The 15,787-nt window shown below is 44.2% G+C and overlaps 1 protein-coding gene across 1 annotated transcript in view; it reads right to left on the bottom strand.

Annotated features, from left to right (window-relative positions):
* Positions 1–14,748, bottom strand: part of enox1 (ecto-NOX disulfide-thiol exchanger 1) — an 84,785-nt gene extending 70,037 nt beyond the window's left edge. Inside the window, exon 1 of the mRNA XM_024389539.2 lies at positions 14,581–14,748. The gene's annotated coding sequence lies outside the window, so the exon portion shown is untranslated. The remainder of the gene's footprint in view (positions 1–14,580) is intronic.
* Between the last annotated feature and the right edge of the window lie 1,039 nt (positions 14,749–15,787).

The raw sequence follows: 15,787 nt of genomic DNA, 5'->3' as shown, positions 1-15,787 counted from the left end.
CAAGGGGGGGGAGAGGGGGAGAGAGACAGCAAGAGGGAGGGAGAGGGGGAGAGGGACAGCAAGGGGGGGAAGGGGGGAGAGACAGCAAGGGGGAGGGAGAGGGGGAGAGACAACAAGGGGGAGGGAGAGGGGAGAGAGACAGCAAGGGGGGGAGAGGGGGAGAGAGACAGCAAGGGGGGAGGGAGAGGGGGAGAGAGACAGCAAGTGGGAGGGAGAGGGGGAGAGAGACAGCAAGGGGGAGGGAGAGGGGGAGAGAGACAGCAAGTGGGAGGGAGAGGGGGAGAGAGACAGCAAGGGGGAGGGAGAGGGGGAGAGAGACAGCAAGGGGGAGGGAGAGGGGGAGAGAGACAGCAAGGGGAGGGAGAGGGGGAGAGACAGCAAGGGGGAGGGAGAGGGGGAGAGAGACAGCAAGGGGGAGGGAGAGGGGAGAGAGACAGCAAGGGGGGGAGGGAGAGGGTGAGGGAGGGGGGAGAGAGCAAAGGCGGAGGGAGAGGGAGAGAGACAGCAAGGGGGAGGGAGGGGGAGAGACAGCAAGGGGGAGGGAGAGGGGGAGAGACAGCAAAGGGGAGGGAGAGGAGGAGGGGGGGGTGGAGAGCAAGAGAGAGAAAGAGAGTGCGAGAGAGAGACAGAGAGAGGGGGATGAAGGAGGGGGAGAGAGACGGAGAGAGGGGGATGAAGGAGGGGAGAGAGAGACAGAGAGAGGGCGATGAAGGAGGGGGAGAGAGAGACGGAGAGAGGGGGATGAAGGAGGGGAGAGAGAGAGACGGAGAGAGGGGGATGAAGGAGGGGGAGAGAGAGACGGAGAGAGGGGGATGAAGGAGGGGGAGAGAGAGAGGGGGATGAAGGAGGGGAGAGAGAGAAATTAAATAACACTAAATACTCAGTAGTCAGGTGCTGCACTGACTGTCTACATGACCCAGGGAGGACTGAGAGAGGGTGAGCACAGTGTGTGTGTGTGTGTGTGTGTGTGTGTGTGTGTGTGTGTGTGTGTGTGTGTGTGTGTGTGTGTGTGTGTGTGTGTGTGTGTGTGTGTGTGTGTGTGTGTGTGTGTTTTTGTGTTTTTCCTGGGGAGGTCTGTGAGTGAGTGAGCACTTCATTTGACGATAATAAATAGAAGAGGGAGATGAGAGGTCCCCTATCTTCTAATGTCCGTCTGTATCCAAAAGTCCTCCTCTCACAGTGACAGAGCAACACAGATAACTGACTGACAGACTGGGATTCCTAGAAACACTCTGTACAAGGAGATCAGCCCAATCCCATGTCCACCTCTAGCCTCTGCTCCTACTCTCGTGTCTTTAAAAGATAGGCTGGTGAAGGTAAACATCAATCGAATGACAAATTTAATAGATGCCCGTCTCCTCCTGTTGCTAAGCAACATTAATTCAGAGGTTCCAAGAAAGGTGTGTGAGTTGTGACAGGTACACGTGTAACATCACCTCCCTCTGCCTGCTGATTATCGAGAGGCTCTGTGTGAACATAATGTATTGCAGGCAACAATACTTACAGTTGAGTGAAATTTACAATATTAAATATATAACTTTTTTAATGGTCATAAAATGATGTTTTCATATTATCAACTCAAAATAAATATTCAGTTCACTAGCTAAAATAACATGTATGTTACTAATTTACAAGGATATAATATTGTTTTGGGGGGGTTTAAAAATGATTATTTTGCTGTAGTTAGCCTTCTCCAGATGGTTGATCGTTATAGATGTGAACGTTTTCTCACCTCCGTGACAAACTCCAAATATTGACTCGCCTGATGCTAGCACCCCACTGGACCACTGAAACAGCCTGCCCAAGCACAGCCGGTGTGTGTTTGCATGCATGTGTGTGTGTGTGTGTGTGTGTGTGTGTGTGTGTGTGTGTGTGTGTGTGTGTGTGTGTGTGTGTGTGTGTGTGTGTGTGTGTGTGTGTGTGTGTGTGTGTGTGTGTGTGTGTGTGTGTGTGTGTTGGTGTTGTGTGTGTGTGTGTTGGGTTGGGTCTTTTACCCTTGTGTGGACCTATAATACCCAAAGGTCCCCACAAGGATAGTAAAACAAAGATAATAATTAATTTCCCACATCCCTAAGAGGACAAAAGCTATTTTAAGCTTAGGGGTTAGGTTTAGGGTTAGGGTTACAATTAGGGTCAGGGTTCATTTCTTTGATAATTGTTATTAATGATGAAATCATAAAATATATGAATAACATTCCAGGCCATTTGGTCATTGACTGCAAGTAATAGGAAGTGAGTTCGGTACAGAAAAGTAACACAGAGAAATTAAAGTATCTAGACTAAAACAGAGAAATTTAAGTATCTAGACTAAAACAGAGAAATTTAAGTATCTAGACTAAAACAGAGAAATTAAAGTATCTAGACTAAAACAGAGAAATTTAAGTATCTAGACTAAACAGAGAAATTAAAGTATCTAGACTAAAACAGAGAAATTAAAGTATCTAGACTAAACAGAGAAATTAAAGTATCTAGACTAAAACAGAGAAATTAAAGTATCTAGACTAAACAGAGAAATTAAAGTATCTAGACTAAACAGAGAAATTAAAGTATCTAGACTAAACAGAGAAATTAAAGTATCTAGACTAAAACAGAGAAATGTAAGTAGCTCGGCTAAAACAGAGAAATTTAAGTATCTAGACTAAAACAGAGAAATTTAAGTATCTAGACTAAAACAGAGAAATTTAAGTATCTAGGCTAAACAGAGAAATTAAAGTATCTAGACTAAAACAGAGAAATGTAAGTAGCTCGGCTAAAACAGAGAAATTTAAGTATCTAGGCTAAAACAGAAGGCGCTATAGAAAGATGACCTATTTTAGTCCATTAACAGTTTTGGGTCATCTCTCTTTTATCCTATCATCCCCCTCTGCTCATAACATCCCTCCACTGAAATGCGGGTTAAGATGAGGAATGGTGGAAGCAGGGACTTTAGGAATAACAAAAAACCTGTTCCCTGATGAAGGCGAAACACATTGGTAATAAACAAGTATTTTGAAGGCAAGTCTATTGTCCCCTATTGTCACACACACACACACACACACACACACACACACACACACACTCACACACCACACACACACACACACACACACACACAAACAATCATAGAAAAGGCAGACAGCCACTCTGATTCCTTCCATTCTCAGCATCCATTACTGTCCAGAAACATCCCATCACCCCACAGCAGCATGCAGGGCTTTACACACACCACCTCTGGCAGCGCTGTCCCTGTTTTATTCTATATAGAATATGCCACTGGCCTTCGCCCCCCCGCACCTGTCTGATTTAGAGGGGTTGGGTTAAATGCTGAAGACACATTTCAGTTGAAAGCATTCAGTTGTACAACTGACTAGGGATCCCCTTTCCCTGTCCAAACAAGGACACAGAGCAGAGAGGGATGGGGATAGAGAGAAGAAGGAGGAGGAGAGATGATGGGGAGAGAAGAGAGAGGGGGATGGGAAGGAGAGGGGGATGGGGATGGAGAGAAGAAGGAGGAGGAGAGAGGATGGGGAGAGATGAGAGAGGGGGATAGGAAGGAGAGGGGATGGAGAAGAAGAGGGGGATGGAGAAGAGAGATGGGGGATGGGTTGCAGAGACAGCTCTCATCCTCTCCCTCAACAACTGTTTTAATAAAACCTACACCTCTCACTGCATTACATACATCTCGTAAGGTTTAACATTAATGTGGGATAGAAGGAGAAATATTCTGAGGCTATTCCAGTAGTAAAGCCCAGTCAGTGTTGTGACAGCAGGAGTGTGTGTCTCTGTCAGGCTAGCAGAGAGAGGCAGCTTGTTCCCAGTGTTACAGACTGACTGCAATGATCACTCTTTGTTCCTACTGGTAGACTGGCCTGTACTAAGGACACATCCCTCACTGTCTCTATACTGGCTCTATGTACTGATGTCCACACACACACACACACACACACACACACACACACACACACACACACACACACACACACACACACACACACACACTCTCTCTCTAGCAGTGGAAGAATGCTTTCCATAAGTATCTGTAGGACAGTTGGACTGTCTGTCTGAAATGTGTTTACATTTTACTCACACACCTATCAGAACATCATGAGCATCACAAAGTGTTCAGGCCTCAGTCTAACGTTGATATTTACTGGTGTACAAAACATTAAGAACACCTTTTTCTATGACATAGACTGACCAGGTGAATCTAGGTGAAAACTATGATCCCTCATTAATGTTACGTGGTAAATCCACTTTAATCACTGTAGATGAATGGGAGGAGGACAGGTTGAAGAAGGATTTTTAAGCCTTGAGATTGTGTGTGTGTCATTCAGAGGGTGAATGGGCAAGAGAAAAGACTGAAGTACCTTTAAACGGGGTATGGTAGTAGCTGCTAAGCTTGTGTCAAGAACTGCAATGCTGCTGGGGTTTTCATGCTCAACAGATTCCTGTGTGTACCAAAAACAGTCCATCACCCAAAGGACATACAGCCAACTTGACACAACTGTGGGAAGCATTGGAGTCAACATGGGCCAGCATTCATATGGAAGACTTTCGACACCTTGTCGAGAACCATACCAGGCCAAACACATAAACACAACATAGAAAAAAGAACATAGACTACCCACACCAACTCACGCCCTGACCATACTAAAACAAAGATATAACAAAGGAACCATGCCTCAACGAATTGAAGCTGTTCCGAGGCAAAAGGGGGTGCAAAGGGTGCAACTCAAAATTAGGACGGTATTCCTAATGTTTGGTATAGTATGTGTATCTACATGATGTTACCATATCTAAACCTTGTAATGAACCCAAAACACACATTCACCTAAACACACACACTGTCACGTTCTGACCTTAGTTCCTTTGTTATATCTTTGTTTTCTTATGGTCAGGGCGTGAGTTGGGCTGGGTAGTCTATGTTCTTTTTTCTATGTTGTGTTTATGTGTTTGGCCTGGTATGGTTCTCAATCAGAGGCAGGTGTCGTTCGTTGTCTCTGATTGAGAATCATACTTAGGGAGCCCTTTCCCACCTGTGTTTTGTGGGTGATTATTTTCTGTTTTAGTGTTTTACGCACCTTACAGGACTGTTTCGGTTTTCGTTTATTTTCACGTTGTTATTTTGTATTTTCAGTGTTCAGTAAAATAAATCATCATGAACACATACCACGCTGCGCATTGGTCCGACATTTCATACTCCTCGTCAGAGGAAGACGAATTCCATTACAGAATCACCCACCAACCAAGGACCAAGCAGCGTGGTATCGGGCAGCAGCGATCTCCGGACTCATGGACATGGGAGGAGATTTTGGACGGAAAAGGACCCTGGGCACAGGCTGGGGAATATCGCCGCCCCAAGGCAGAGCTGGAGGCAGCGAAAGCTGATCGGCGGCGATATGAGGAGGCAGCACGGCAGTGCGACAGGCACAAGAGGCAGCCCCAAAAATGTTTGTGGGGGGGGAACACGGGGAGTGTGGCAGATTTAGGTTGGAGACCTGAGCCCACTCGTGCCTACTGTAAGAAGCGCAGTACTGGTCAGGCACCGTGTTATGCAGTCAAGCGCATGGTGTCGCCAGTACACGCTCACAGCCCGGTGGGCTATAGGCCAGCCCCCCGCAAGTGCCAAGCGTGAGTGGGCATCCAGCCAGGGCGTGTTGTGCCAGCCCAGCGTGTTTGGTCTCCAGTACGCCATTTCGGCCCAGGGTATCCTGCGCCGGCGCTGCGTGCCGTGTCTCCGGCGTGCTGGGAGGGTGCAGTGCGTCCTATGCGTGCGCTCCGCCCGTACCGGGCGAATGTGGGTATTGAGCCTAAGGGAGAGGTGCGAGTGTTATGCACCAGATCTCCAGTGCTCCCCCACCTTCAACCTGTGCCTGCACTCTGGATGGTCCGGGCTAAAATGGTGATCCAGCCTGGAGAAGTGGTGCCAAGGCTGCGCGCCAGGGTTCCCCCACAGCCCGTTCCATCCGGTGCCTCCTCCAAGCACCAGGCCTCCTGTGGGTCTCCCCAGCCTGGTGGGTCTCTCCGTCTCCTACCTCCAGGTCCGCCCGTCTGTCCTGAGCTGCCAGAGCTGCCCGTCAGTCAGGAGCTGCCAGAGCTGCCCGTCAGTCAGGAGCTGCCAGAGCTGCCCGTCAGTCATGAGGCGGGTAAAGAAGCGGGCAAAGACTATGGTGGAGTGGGGTCCATGTCCCGCGCCAGAGCCAGAGCCGCCACCACGGACAGATGCCCACCCAGACCCTCCCTTATAGGTTCAGGTTTTGCGGCCGGAGTCCGCACCTTTGGGGGGGGTACTGTCACGTTCTGACCTTAGTTCCTTTGTTATATCTTTGTTTTAGTATGGTCAGGGCGTGAGTTGGGTTGGGTAGTCTATGTTCTTTTTTCTATGTTGTGTTTATATGTTTGGCCTGGTATGTTTCTCAATCAGAGGCAGGTCTCGTTCGTTGTCTCACAAAAGCACACGCACAAACACAAACACACACAAAAGCACACGCACAAACACTCAACTAAGTGTATAACAGCATCAGAGTGTAAAGTGATATTCTACGATGCGCTGCAGTATCTATGGCAGTCCATGTCTGGTCAGTAGAGAGAAGAGATGCCAAACCTTCCCCCTGCTCTGATTGTAGACCAGAAAACATACAATATGAGGATGGCTTGGTTGGCCAATGGCCACTACAGTGGGCACAACTAACTTCCTTTATTTACCTGGAAATATAGTAAACTGTATGGTATTCATGGTACTGATTCTGTCCAACAACTTGTAAATATTTCACAACATTTTCGATACGAATAATAATACCACATGCCATTGAAACCATTACATATAGGGCCCTCATCTCCACCTCCTTCTAACAACAAAAAGCATGACTTGAAGATAGGAGTCACAAAACAAATGGGAGTGAATGTTCTTATAAGGATTTCCAACCCAGAATGTAATTTAGATGTCTAGTAGAGCATCAAAGGGAGAGCAAAAACAGCACCAGAGCTAATCTGAATGGTGAAATAAATGAAAAAGAGCACCAAATAGCCTAATCTGACTGGGGAAATAAATGAAAAAGAGCACCAAATAGCCTAATCTGACTGGTGGAATAAATGAAAAAGAGCACCAAATAGCCTAATCTGACTGGTGGAATAAATTAAAAAGAGCACCAAATAGCCTAATCTGACTGGTGAAATAAATGAAAAAGAGCACCAAATAGCCTAATCTGACTGGTGAAATAAATGAAAAAGAGCACCAAATAGCCTAATCTGACTGGTGGAATAAATGAAAAAGAGCACCAAATAGCCTAATCTGACTGGGGAAATAAATGAAAAAGAGCACCAAATAGCCTAATCTGACTGGTGAAATAAATGAAAAAGAGCACCAAATAGCCTAATCTGACTGGTGAAATAAATGAAAAAGAGCACCAAATAGCCTAATCTGACTGGTGGAATAAATGAAAAAGAGCACCAAATAGCCTAATCTGACTGGTGAAATAAATGAAAAAGAGCACCAAATAGCCAAATCTGACTGGTGGAATACATGAAAAAGAGCACCAAATAGCCTAATCTGACTGGTGGAATAAATAAAAAGAGCACCAAATAGCCTAATCTGACTGGTGAAATAAATGAAAAAGAGCACCAAATAGCATAATCTGACTGGTGGAATAAATAAAAAGAGCACCAAATAGCCTAATCTGACTGGTGGAATAAATAAAAAGAGCACCAAATAGCCTAATCTGACTGGTGGAATAAATAAAAAGAGCACCAAATAGCCTAATCTGACTGGTGGAATAAATGAAAAAGAGCACCAAATAGCCTAATCTGACTGGTGGAATAAATGAAAAAGAGCACCAAATAGCCTAATCTGACTGGGGAAATAAATGAAAAACAACACAAATGGTAATCTGACTGGTGAAATAATTGACAAACAGCACCAAGGCTAACCTGTCTGGTGAAATAAATGAAAATCAGCACCAAGGCTAATCTGACAGGTGAACTAAATGAAAACAGCACCAAGGATAATCTGACTGGTGGAATAAATGAAAAACAGCGCCAAGGCTAATCTGATTGATGAAATAAATGAAAAACAGCGCCAAGGCTAATCTGCTTGATGAAAAAAAGAAAACAGCACAAAATAGCTTAATCTAACTGTTGAAATCAATGAAAAGCAGAACCAAGGCTAATCTGACTGGTAACATAAATGAAAAACAGCATTGAGGCTAATCTGACTGGTGAAATTAATGAAACTCAGCTCCAAATTGCCTAATCTGACTGGTAACATAAATGAAAAACAGCATCAAGTCTAATCTAAGTGTTGAAATAAATTAAAAACAACACCAAGGCAAATCTGACTGGTGAAATAAATGGAAAACAGCACCAAGGCTAATCTGACTGGTGAAATAAATGAAAAATAGCACCAAGGCTAATCTAATAGTTGAAAGACATAAATGAAATAACAGCACCAAGGCTAATCTGACTGGTGAAATAAATGAAAACAACACAAATGGTAATCTGACTGGTGAAATAAATGAAAAACAACAACAAGGCTATTCTGACTGGTGAAATAAATGAAAATCAACAACAATGCTATTCTGACTGGTGAAATAATTAAAAACAGCACCAAGGCTAATCGGACTGGTGAAATAAATGAAAAACTCCACCAACGCTAATCTGGCTTCTGAAATAAATGAAAAACAGCACCAAATATCCAATTCTGACTGTTGAAATAAATGAAAAACAACACCGGGGCTAATCTGATTTGTGAAATAAAAGATAAACAGCACCAAATAGCCTAATCTGACTGGTGAAATTAATAAAACCAGCACCAAGGCTAATCTGACTGGTGAATTAAATGAAAAACAACACCAAAAAGCCTCATCTGACTAGTGAACTAAATGAAAAACAACACCAAGACTAATCTGATATGTGAAATTAATTAATTAAAAACAGCAACAAGGCTAATTTGACGGGTGAAATAAATGAAAAACAGCACCAAGGCAAATCTGACTAGTGAAATAAATGAAAAACAGCACCAAATAGCCTAATCTGATAGGTGAAATAAATGAAAAACAGTACCAAGGCTAATCAGCCATGAGGAATGTTAGATAGATACATATCGAATCAGACTCATGATGGCTTGTCTTGCAAACACATTTAACAGTATACACTACAGTATATGTGTGTGTATATGTGTGTATGTGTGTGTTTTTGTGTGTGGGTGTGTGTGTGTTGTGTGTAAGAGTGTGTGGGGCCGCTGTCATTCTTCTTTGGTAATAGGAAGAGCGAGAGTCTGGTCCTTATCTACAACACCCCTGTTTAACCCCTCTAATACATCAAACACACGCGCACACATGCACACACACACACACACACACACACACACACACACACATACAGGGAGTACACTACTTGCACACACACACCTCCCTCCAAAGACAAATTAAGGCATAGTCCAGACCCTGATGCACATACTGAGAATTCCAGCCCTAAAAGCAAGTCACACTTAGACAAACACACGCACACACACACGGCCAGCCAGCTAGAACCCAGCCTAGTTAAAGGACTTAAATATCACAGGGGGAAAGTAGAAAAACACCCCTCAAAAGAGCTAGCCTCATTCTTTTACCACAGTATTCTCTCCATCTTTAAACAGGACTGGAAGTGCTAGACCACAGCCAATTCATTAACTATAACTACTCTACACAGAAATAAAAACAACTTCAACCAAAGGAAAATGTGACTGTTCAGAACATGCATACTGTGTGAAAAGTAGCTGTTTTACATATTTTAAAGGATCATGTTAAAATGTTAAATGTTAAAACTTCCACTTCACAGTGGGATATGGATGAAGTTGCACTTCCTAGGGCTTCCACTAGATGTCAACTGTCTTTAGAAACTTGAATGAGGCTTCTACTGTGTTGTGGGGCTGAATACGAGCTGAATGAGTCAGGTTACTCTAGACACACAGGAATTCTCTGGTTGGAACTTTATTGAAGACTATGATAACAACACCCTAAAGATTGATTCTATACTTAGTTTGCATTGTTTCTAAGACCTGTAATATAACTTTTGAAGTTTTTGTCCGAAATTATGCCTGACCTGCATGAGCGTTTGGATACGTGTTCCTAACGCGCTAACAAAAGTAGCTACTTGGACATAAATAATGGACATTATCGAACAAACCAAGCATTTATTGTGGAACTGCAATTCCTGGGAGTGCATTCTGATGAAGATCATCAAAGGTAAGGGAATATTTATAATGTAATTTCTGATTTCTGTTGACTCCAACATGGCGGAAAATTTTATTTGTTTTCTGAGCGCCGTTTCAGATTATTGCATGGTTTGCTTTTTCCGTGAAGTTTTTTAAAATTTGACACAGCGGTTGCATTAAGGAGAGGTATATCTATATTTCCATGTCTAACACTTGAATTTTCATCGACATTTATGATGAGTATTTCTGTAAAATGATGTGGCTCTCTGCAATATCACCGGATGTTTTTGGAACTAGTGAACGTAACGCGCCAATGTAAACTCCGATTTTTTTTATATAAATATGAACTTTATCAAAGAAAACATACATGTATTGTGTAACATGAAGTCATATGAGTGTCATCTGATGAAGATCATCAAAGGTTAGTGATTAATTTGATCTCTATTTGTGCTTTTTGTGACTCCTCTCTTTGGCTGGAAAAATGGCAGAGTTTTTCTTTGGCTTGGTGGTGACCTAACATAATCGCCTATTTGAAATCAGACACTGTGGTGGGATTAACAACAAGATTACCTTTAAAACGATATAAGATACATGTATGTTTGAGGCATTTCAATTATGAGATTTCTGTTGTTTTGAATTTGGCACCCTGCACTTTCACTGGCTGTTGTCATATCGATCCCTAAGAAGTTTTTAACTGATGAAAGATAGATTGTGCTGAATGCATGCCATTTCCGTTTCACCACACACACACACACACACACGATAAAAACAAGCTAATAGTCAGATAAAGCTGAACTCCCTCCCTCCCTCCCTCACCCTCAGACAGAGAGGCAGGCTGGCAGGCAAGCAGGCAGAGAGGCAGCTAATTGTATTTCCTGCCTGTTGTTCCATGTGCTTCAATCCCAATTAGATGTGCCTGGTCTGATCTGCTGCCAAGTCTCAGCCTGACTGACTTGAGTTCAACTTTCCTTGACTGACAGAAGCTTAACATTGGGCACACACACACATACACACACAGGCAGTCAAGCAGGCACACACCCAGGCAGGCAAACAGGCACACACACATGGACAGACACACACACACACACACACTTACTCACACAGGCCATATCTGACAGTAGTCACACATGAGGGGAGATTCTCCCACCACAGTGTGAGACAGCCAGGGAGGAAACAGCAGTCAGAGCCCTGGGCGAAGGAAAGACTGTGACTGAAGAGCTTTCTAATTCACACAATGACCACTGAGGGTGTGTGTGTGCATGTGAATGCATGTGAAGATGTGAAGAGGAGAGGCATGCCATGGGTAATCCCATCACCATCTCCTCCTCAGGCTCTCCAATGTCCATTTCCATTTGGCTCCATAACGACAGCAAGATACAGACATGCAGCTAACACACTCTCACACACACAGCAGCTGTGTATTCTGTCCCGTTAAATCTCCAAACATAGTTTGTGTCTGCCTACAGGACCCAGCTGGGAGTGTTACTAAAATCAAGAGATGAGAGAGAGATGAGAGAGAGAAGGTCTAATTCCCTTGGCTGGGGATCGATGGCAAACACAGCTTGTGTTTCTTTTAAACACAAATTCTGAATCAGGTCTGTAATTGTAGACTTGATTATGTATTGAACCTATTTAAAGGGGCAGAACCAGGCTATAATGTAACAGCTCATCAGTAACTGCCACAGTAATCAGTGCCAGTGGTTGTGTGTGTGAGGAACGGTGTGGGGTCAATGGAGGTAGAGCTGTGTTTGTGTGTACAAAATGAACAGCAGTGCCATCCTGTTAACTCTGTGATTTGGTGTTATATTATGCCATTTATACAGCAATAATATGCAAGGTCACTGGATTCATTCAATATAGAGAGGTGTGAATGTAAAGAGTTGACTCAACCATCTCCCTTTCTCACTCCCTCAGTCTCTCTCTTCCCATCTCTCTCTCGCTTGGTCTCTCTCGGTCTCTCTCCCAGTCTCTCTCCCAGTCTCTCTCCCGGTCTCTCTCGGTCTCTCTCCCGGTCTCTCTCTCGGTCTCTCTCCCGGTCTCTCTCCCGGTCTCTCTCCCAGTCTCTCTCCCGGTCTCTCTCTCGGTCTCTCTCCCGGTCTCTCTCCCGGTCTCTCTCCCGGTCTCTCTCCCGGTCTCTCTCCCGGTCTCTCTCCCGGTCTCTCTCCCGGTCTCTCTCTCGGTCTCTCTCTCGGTCTCTCTCCCGGTCTCTCTCTCGGTCTCTCTCGGTCTCTCTCCCGGTCTCTCTCTCGGTCTCTCTCCCGGTCTCTCTCTCTCCGGTCTCTCTCTCGGTCTCTCTCTCGGTCTCTCTCTCGGTCTCTCTCTCGGTCTCTCTCGGTCTCTCTCTCGGTCTCTCTCTCGGTCTCTCTCCCGGTCTCTCTCTCGGTCTCTCTCGGTCTCTCTCTCGGTCTCTCTCTCGGTCTCTCTCTCGGTCTCTCTCCCGGTCTCTCTCCCGGTCTCTCTCCCGGTCTCTCTCCCGGTCTCTCTCCCGGTCTCTCTCCCGGTCTCTCTCCCAGTCTCTCTCCCGGTCTCTCTCCCGGTCTCTCTCCCGGTCTCTCTCCCGGTCTCTCTCTCGGTCTCTGCTCAGTGGTGATTGTTTTAATGGTTGAGGCTGTTGTTTACTGACTTCAGTTATCTTCTCTGAACTCATGCCATGTTTTCCAAAACAACCCCAATGCCCCCTGGGAAATTTGACTGTTGTTGTTATGTTGTCAACTTTATACCAGCTTCTCCACTCTCCTCCTTTCTCTCTCTTCCAATCTGTGAGTTAATATTTAGTTGTCTGAATCACGTTAATGTAACATCACTCACCAGCCTGCAGTGAAGGATGTTTGTTTGGTCTCTGAAAGGCCTTCTCTGCTTTTCATTATTCCCTCATCTGTTTAGTATTAAGACATATCATAATTATATTATCTCAAATTCATCTGTAATCAAACATTGCATTTTGTCCTTAATAAATACAATTAATACGGTTGGCCAAATTTGCAGCCTGCAACAATTCAATTAATAGATGGAAAATTTAATTTGCAATTTCAATTAAGACTAGCTCAACCACCAGCCCCTGCACCCTGTCTCTCTCTACTGTAATTCTCAGGGGGAAATGTTAATTTTTTATTTTTTACTCAACAGCCTGTCTATATCTATGCCTATATGGAAAGTACATCTAATACAGACTTCAAGGCCAAACCTTTCCGACATGATGGTCCTTTGTTACCAGCTGCACTGGCTTTAAGCTGTATAATTGTATTTTATAATTGTATAATTGTAATTATAATTGTATTTTCTAATGTAATAGAAGGCACAGTTAGTTCTATAGATGGCTCATGTTCTCTTGCATAGTCTGACAGACAGACACACACACAGTGCGGCTAACTGAGATATTACTAACTGAGATATCAAATAAGATTTTTCATCCAAAGGCTCTTAGCCGAGGTTCCATTAGGCACATTGTGTAATTCATGCTGAGTTATATTCACTTCACTTAGTCCACACACAGCACTATGAGTGTTACCAATCTAACCACGCTAACGTTTCCCGAATGATTTCCCCCCCCCCCTCTCTCCACTCTCCTTGGTGCTGAATCGGTTGCCCAGGTGACGTGTTATCAAGGGCATCCACCAGGCAGCGAGCTGAAGTGTTTGACTCACCGTCACTGTGGCAAAGTAAAAGCATCGCTCTCTGGATACACTTAACCAACATGCTCTTTCTCGCCATACCAATAATGGTTTTCTGAAGTACTAGCATGCTAGGCTGATTTGACCCTAAATAGATCCCAGGTTTAGCTAACAGTTTTCTATTTGTCTATAAAAAAAAATAAAAAAATAAAAAAACATTTAAAACAGTGGATTAAACTAGCAAATGGGTCTACATCGAATAGTAGGCTAAACTGTTTAGCAATTATGAACTGTGGTTCCATCAAATTGCGTGGCTCCCATGCGCTGTTGGAAGTCTGTATTTCAGGCTCCGCTAGGCTATATAACTCTGGCAGAACATAATATTTCAATAATCAAATTGTATGTCTTTAAAACCATGCCAATGTCAATCAACAAATAGCCTGAAATAAATGGAAACATCCAACATGTTCAATATGGCATGGCAACATTATATTAGCGTGCTATAGGCATTATCTCTCTCTGGCAGTTTATCTCAATACCCAAATCACACCCCAATCTCTCAATACCCAATCAATCACACCACAACCTCTGTCCAGATGTAAATATCTCACTAGGTTAATAATGGTTGTAACCATGCAGTAGTTGGTATAAGAGATGACACCGCTGCCTTGGAACAGGACATTACCAGCAGCGAAACCTCGATAGATGGCCTACCACAATCACACACTGTCAGAAACACACAGAAATCGACGCGCATAAGACGCAAGTATTTCACAAAGAAGCCAGCCTGTATCGTACCGTTTCAAACTGAAGTTTTCATAGACTCTGGACGAAAATAATTGATGCTGTAATCCTTTGATTTAAACCTCGAAAGACGGAGATGCGACGCTGCTGTCAACACTCTTCTTTCTCTCCCGCGAGCTCTGGCGCATGCTTCCTCCTGTTTAGGTATAAAAAAAATAAATACGGAGTGGGGCGCGATAGGCGCGCGCCAACCACGGTTCGCCGTGCACGACTCGACAGACGGGTTGACTGCCTATGAAACGAGCAAGGACGTTTTCAGGTGCGGAAAATCGCTTTACATCCAGGGAACAGAAAAGGGGAAAGGAAGCCTGCGGTCGATCTTGTCTGGGTAAAATAAAGGCCAGCCGATATAGAGATACTGTTGGTCATGTAGTGTATGTGGACACCTGCTTGTCGAACATCTCCATCCAAAATCATGGAGTTGGTCACCCTTTGCTGCAATACCAGCCTCCACTCTTCTGGGAAGGCTTTCCTCTAGATGTTGGAACATTGCTGGGGGGACTTGCTTCCATTCAGCCACAAGAACATTAGTGAGGTCAGGCACTGATGTTGGGCGATTTGGCAGTTTGAAACTTGGTAGTGAGTGTTGCAACCGAGAACAGACAATTGTTATGTGCTTCAGCACTCTGCAGTCCCTTTCTGTGAGCTTGTGGGGCATACCACTTCACTGCTAAAATCTGTTGTTGCTCCTAGATGTTTCCACTTCACAATAACAGCAGTTACAGTTGACCAGGGCAGAAATTTGACAAACTGACTTGTTGGAAAGGTGGCATCCTATGACGGTGCCACGTTGAAAGTCACTGAGCACTTCAGTAAGGCCATACTACTGCCAATGTTTGTCTATGGAGATTTCATGGCGGTGTGCTCAATTTTATACACCTGTCAGCAATGGGTGTGGCTGAAACAGCCGAATCCGCTAATTTGAAGGGGTGTCCACATACTTTTGTATATATAGTGTGTATATATAGTGATGTGTAACGGTTAGCAGGAGATATTTCAGCAGCCTAATCAATCTTCTTCCTGGGGTTTTATATCAGATCTGTTACATCGCTCTGTGTTTATCATTATTATATAATAGGCCACCTACCGCTGCTTATCTCACCTAGGGCGGCTTCGATCTCTCTACACACTGACAAATCACAGTCAATGACAATACCTGCTCTGCTATTTGCATTTCTTTCTAGAAAAAGGTCAGTTTACA

The sequence above is a fragment of the Oncorhynchus tshawytscha genome, linkage group LG26, assembly GCF_018296145.1.
Source record: "Oncorhynchus tshawytscha isolate Ot180627B linkage group LG26, Otsh_v2.0, whole genome shotgun sequence".
Lineage (NCBI taxonomy): Eukaryota > Metazoa > Chordata > Actinopteri > Salmoniformes > Salmonidae > Oncorhynchus > Oncorhynchus tshawytscha.
This window is presented reverse-complemented; position numbering and strand designations above follow the sequence as displayed.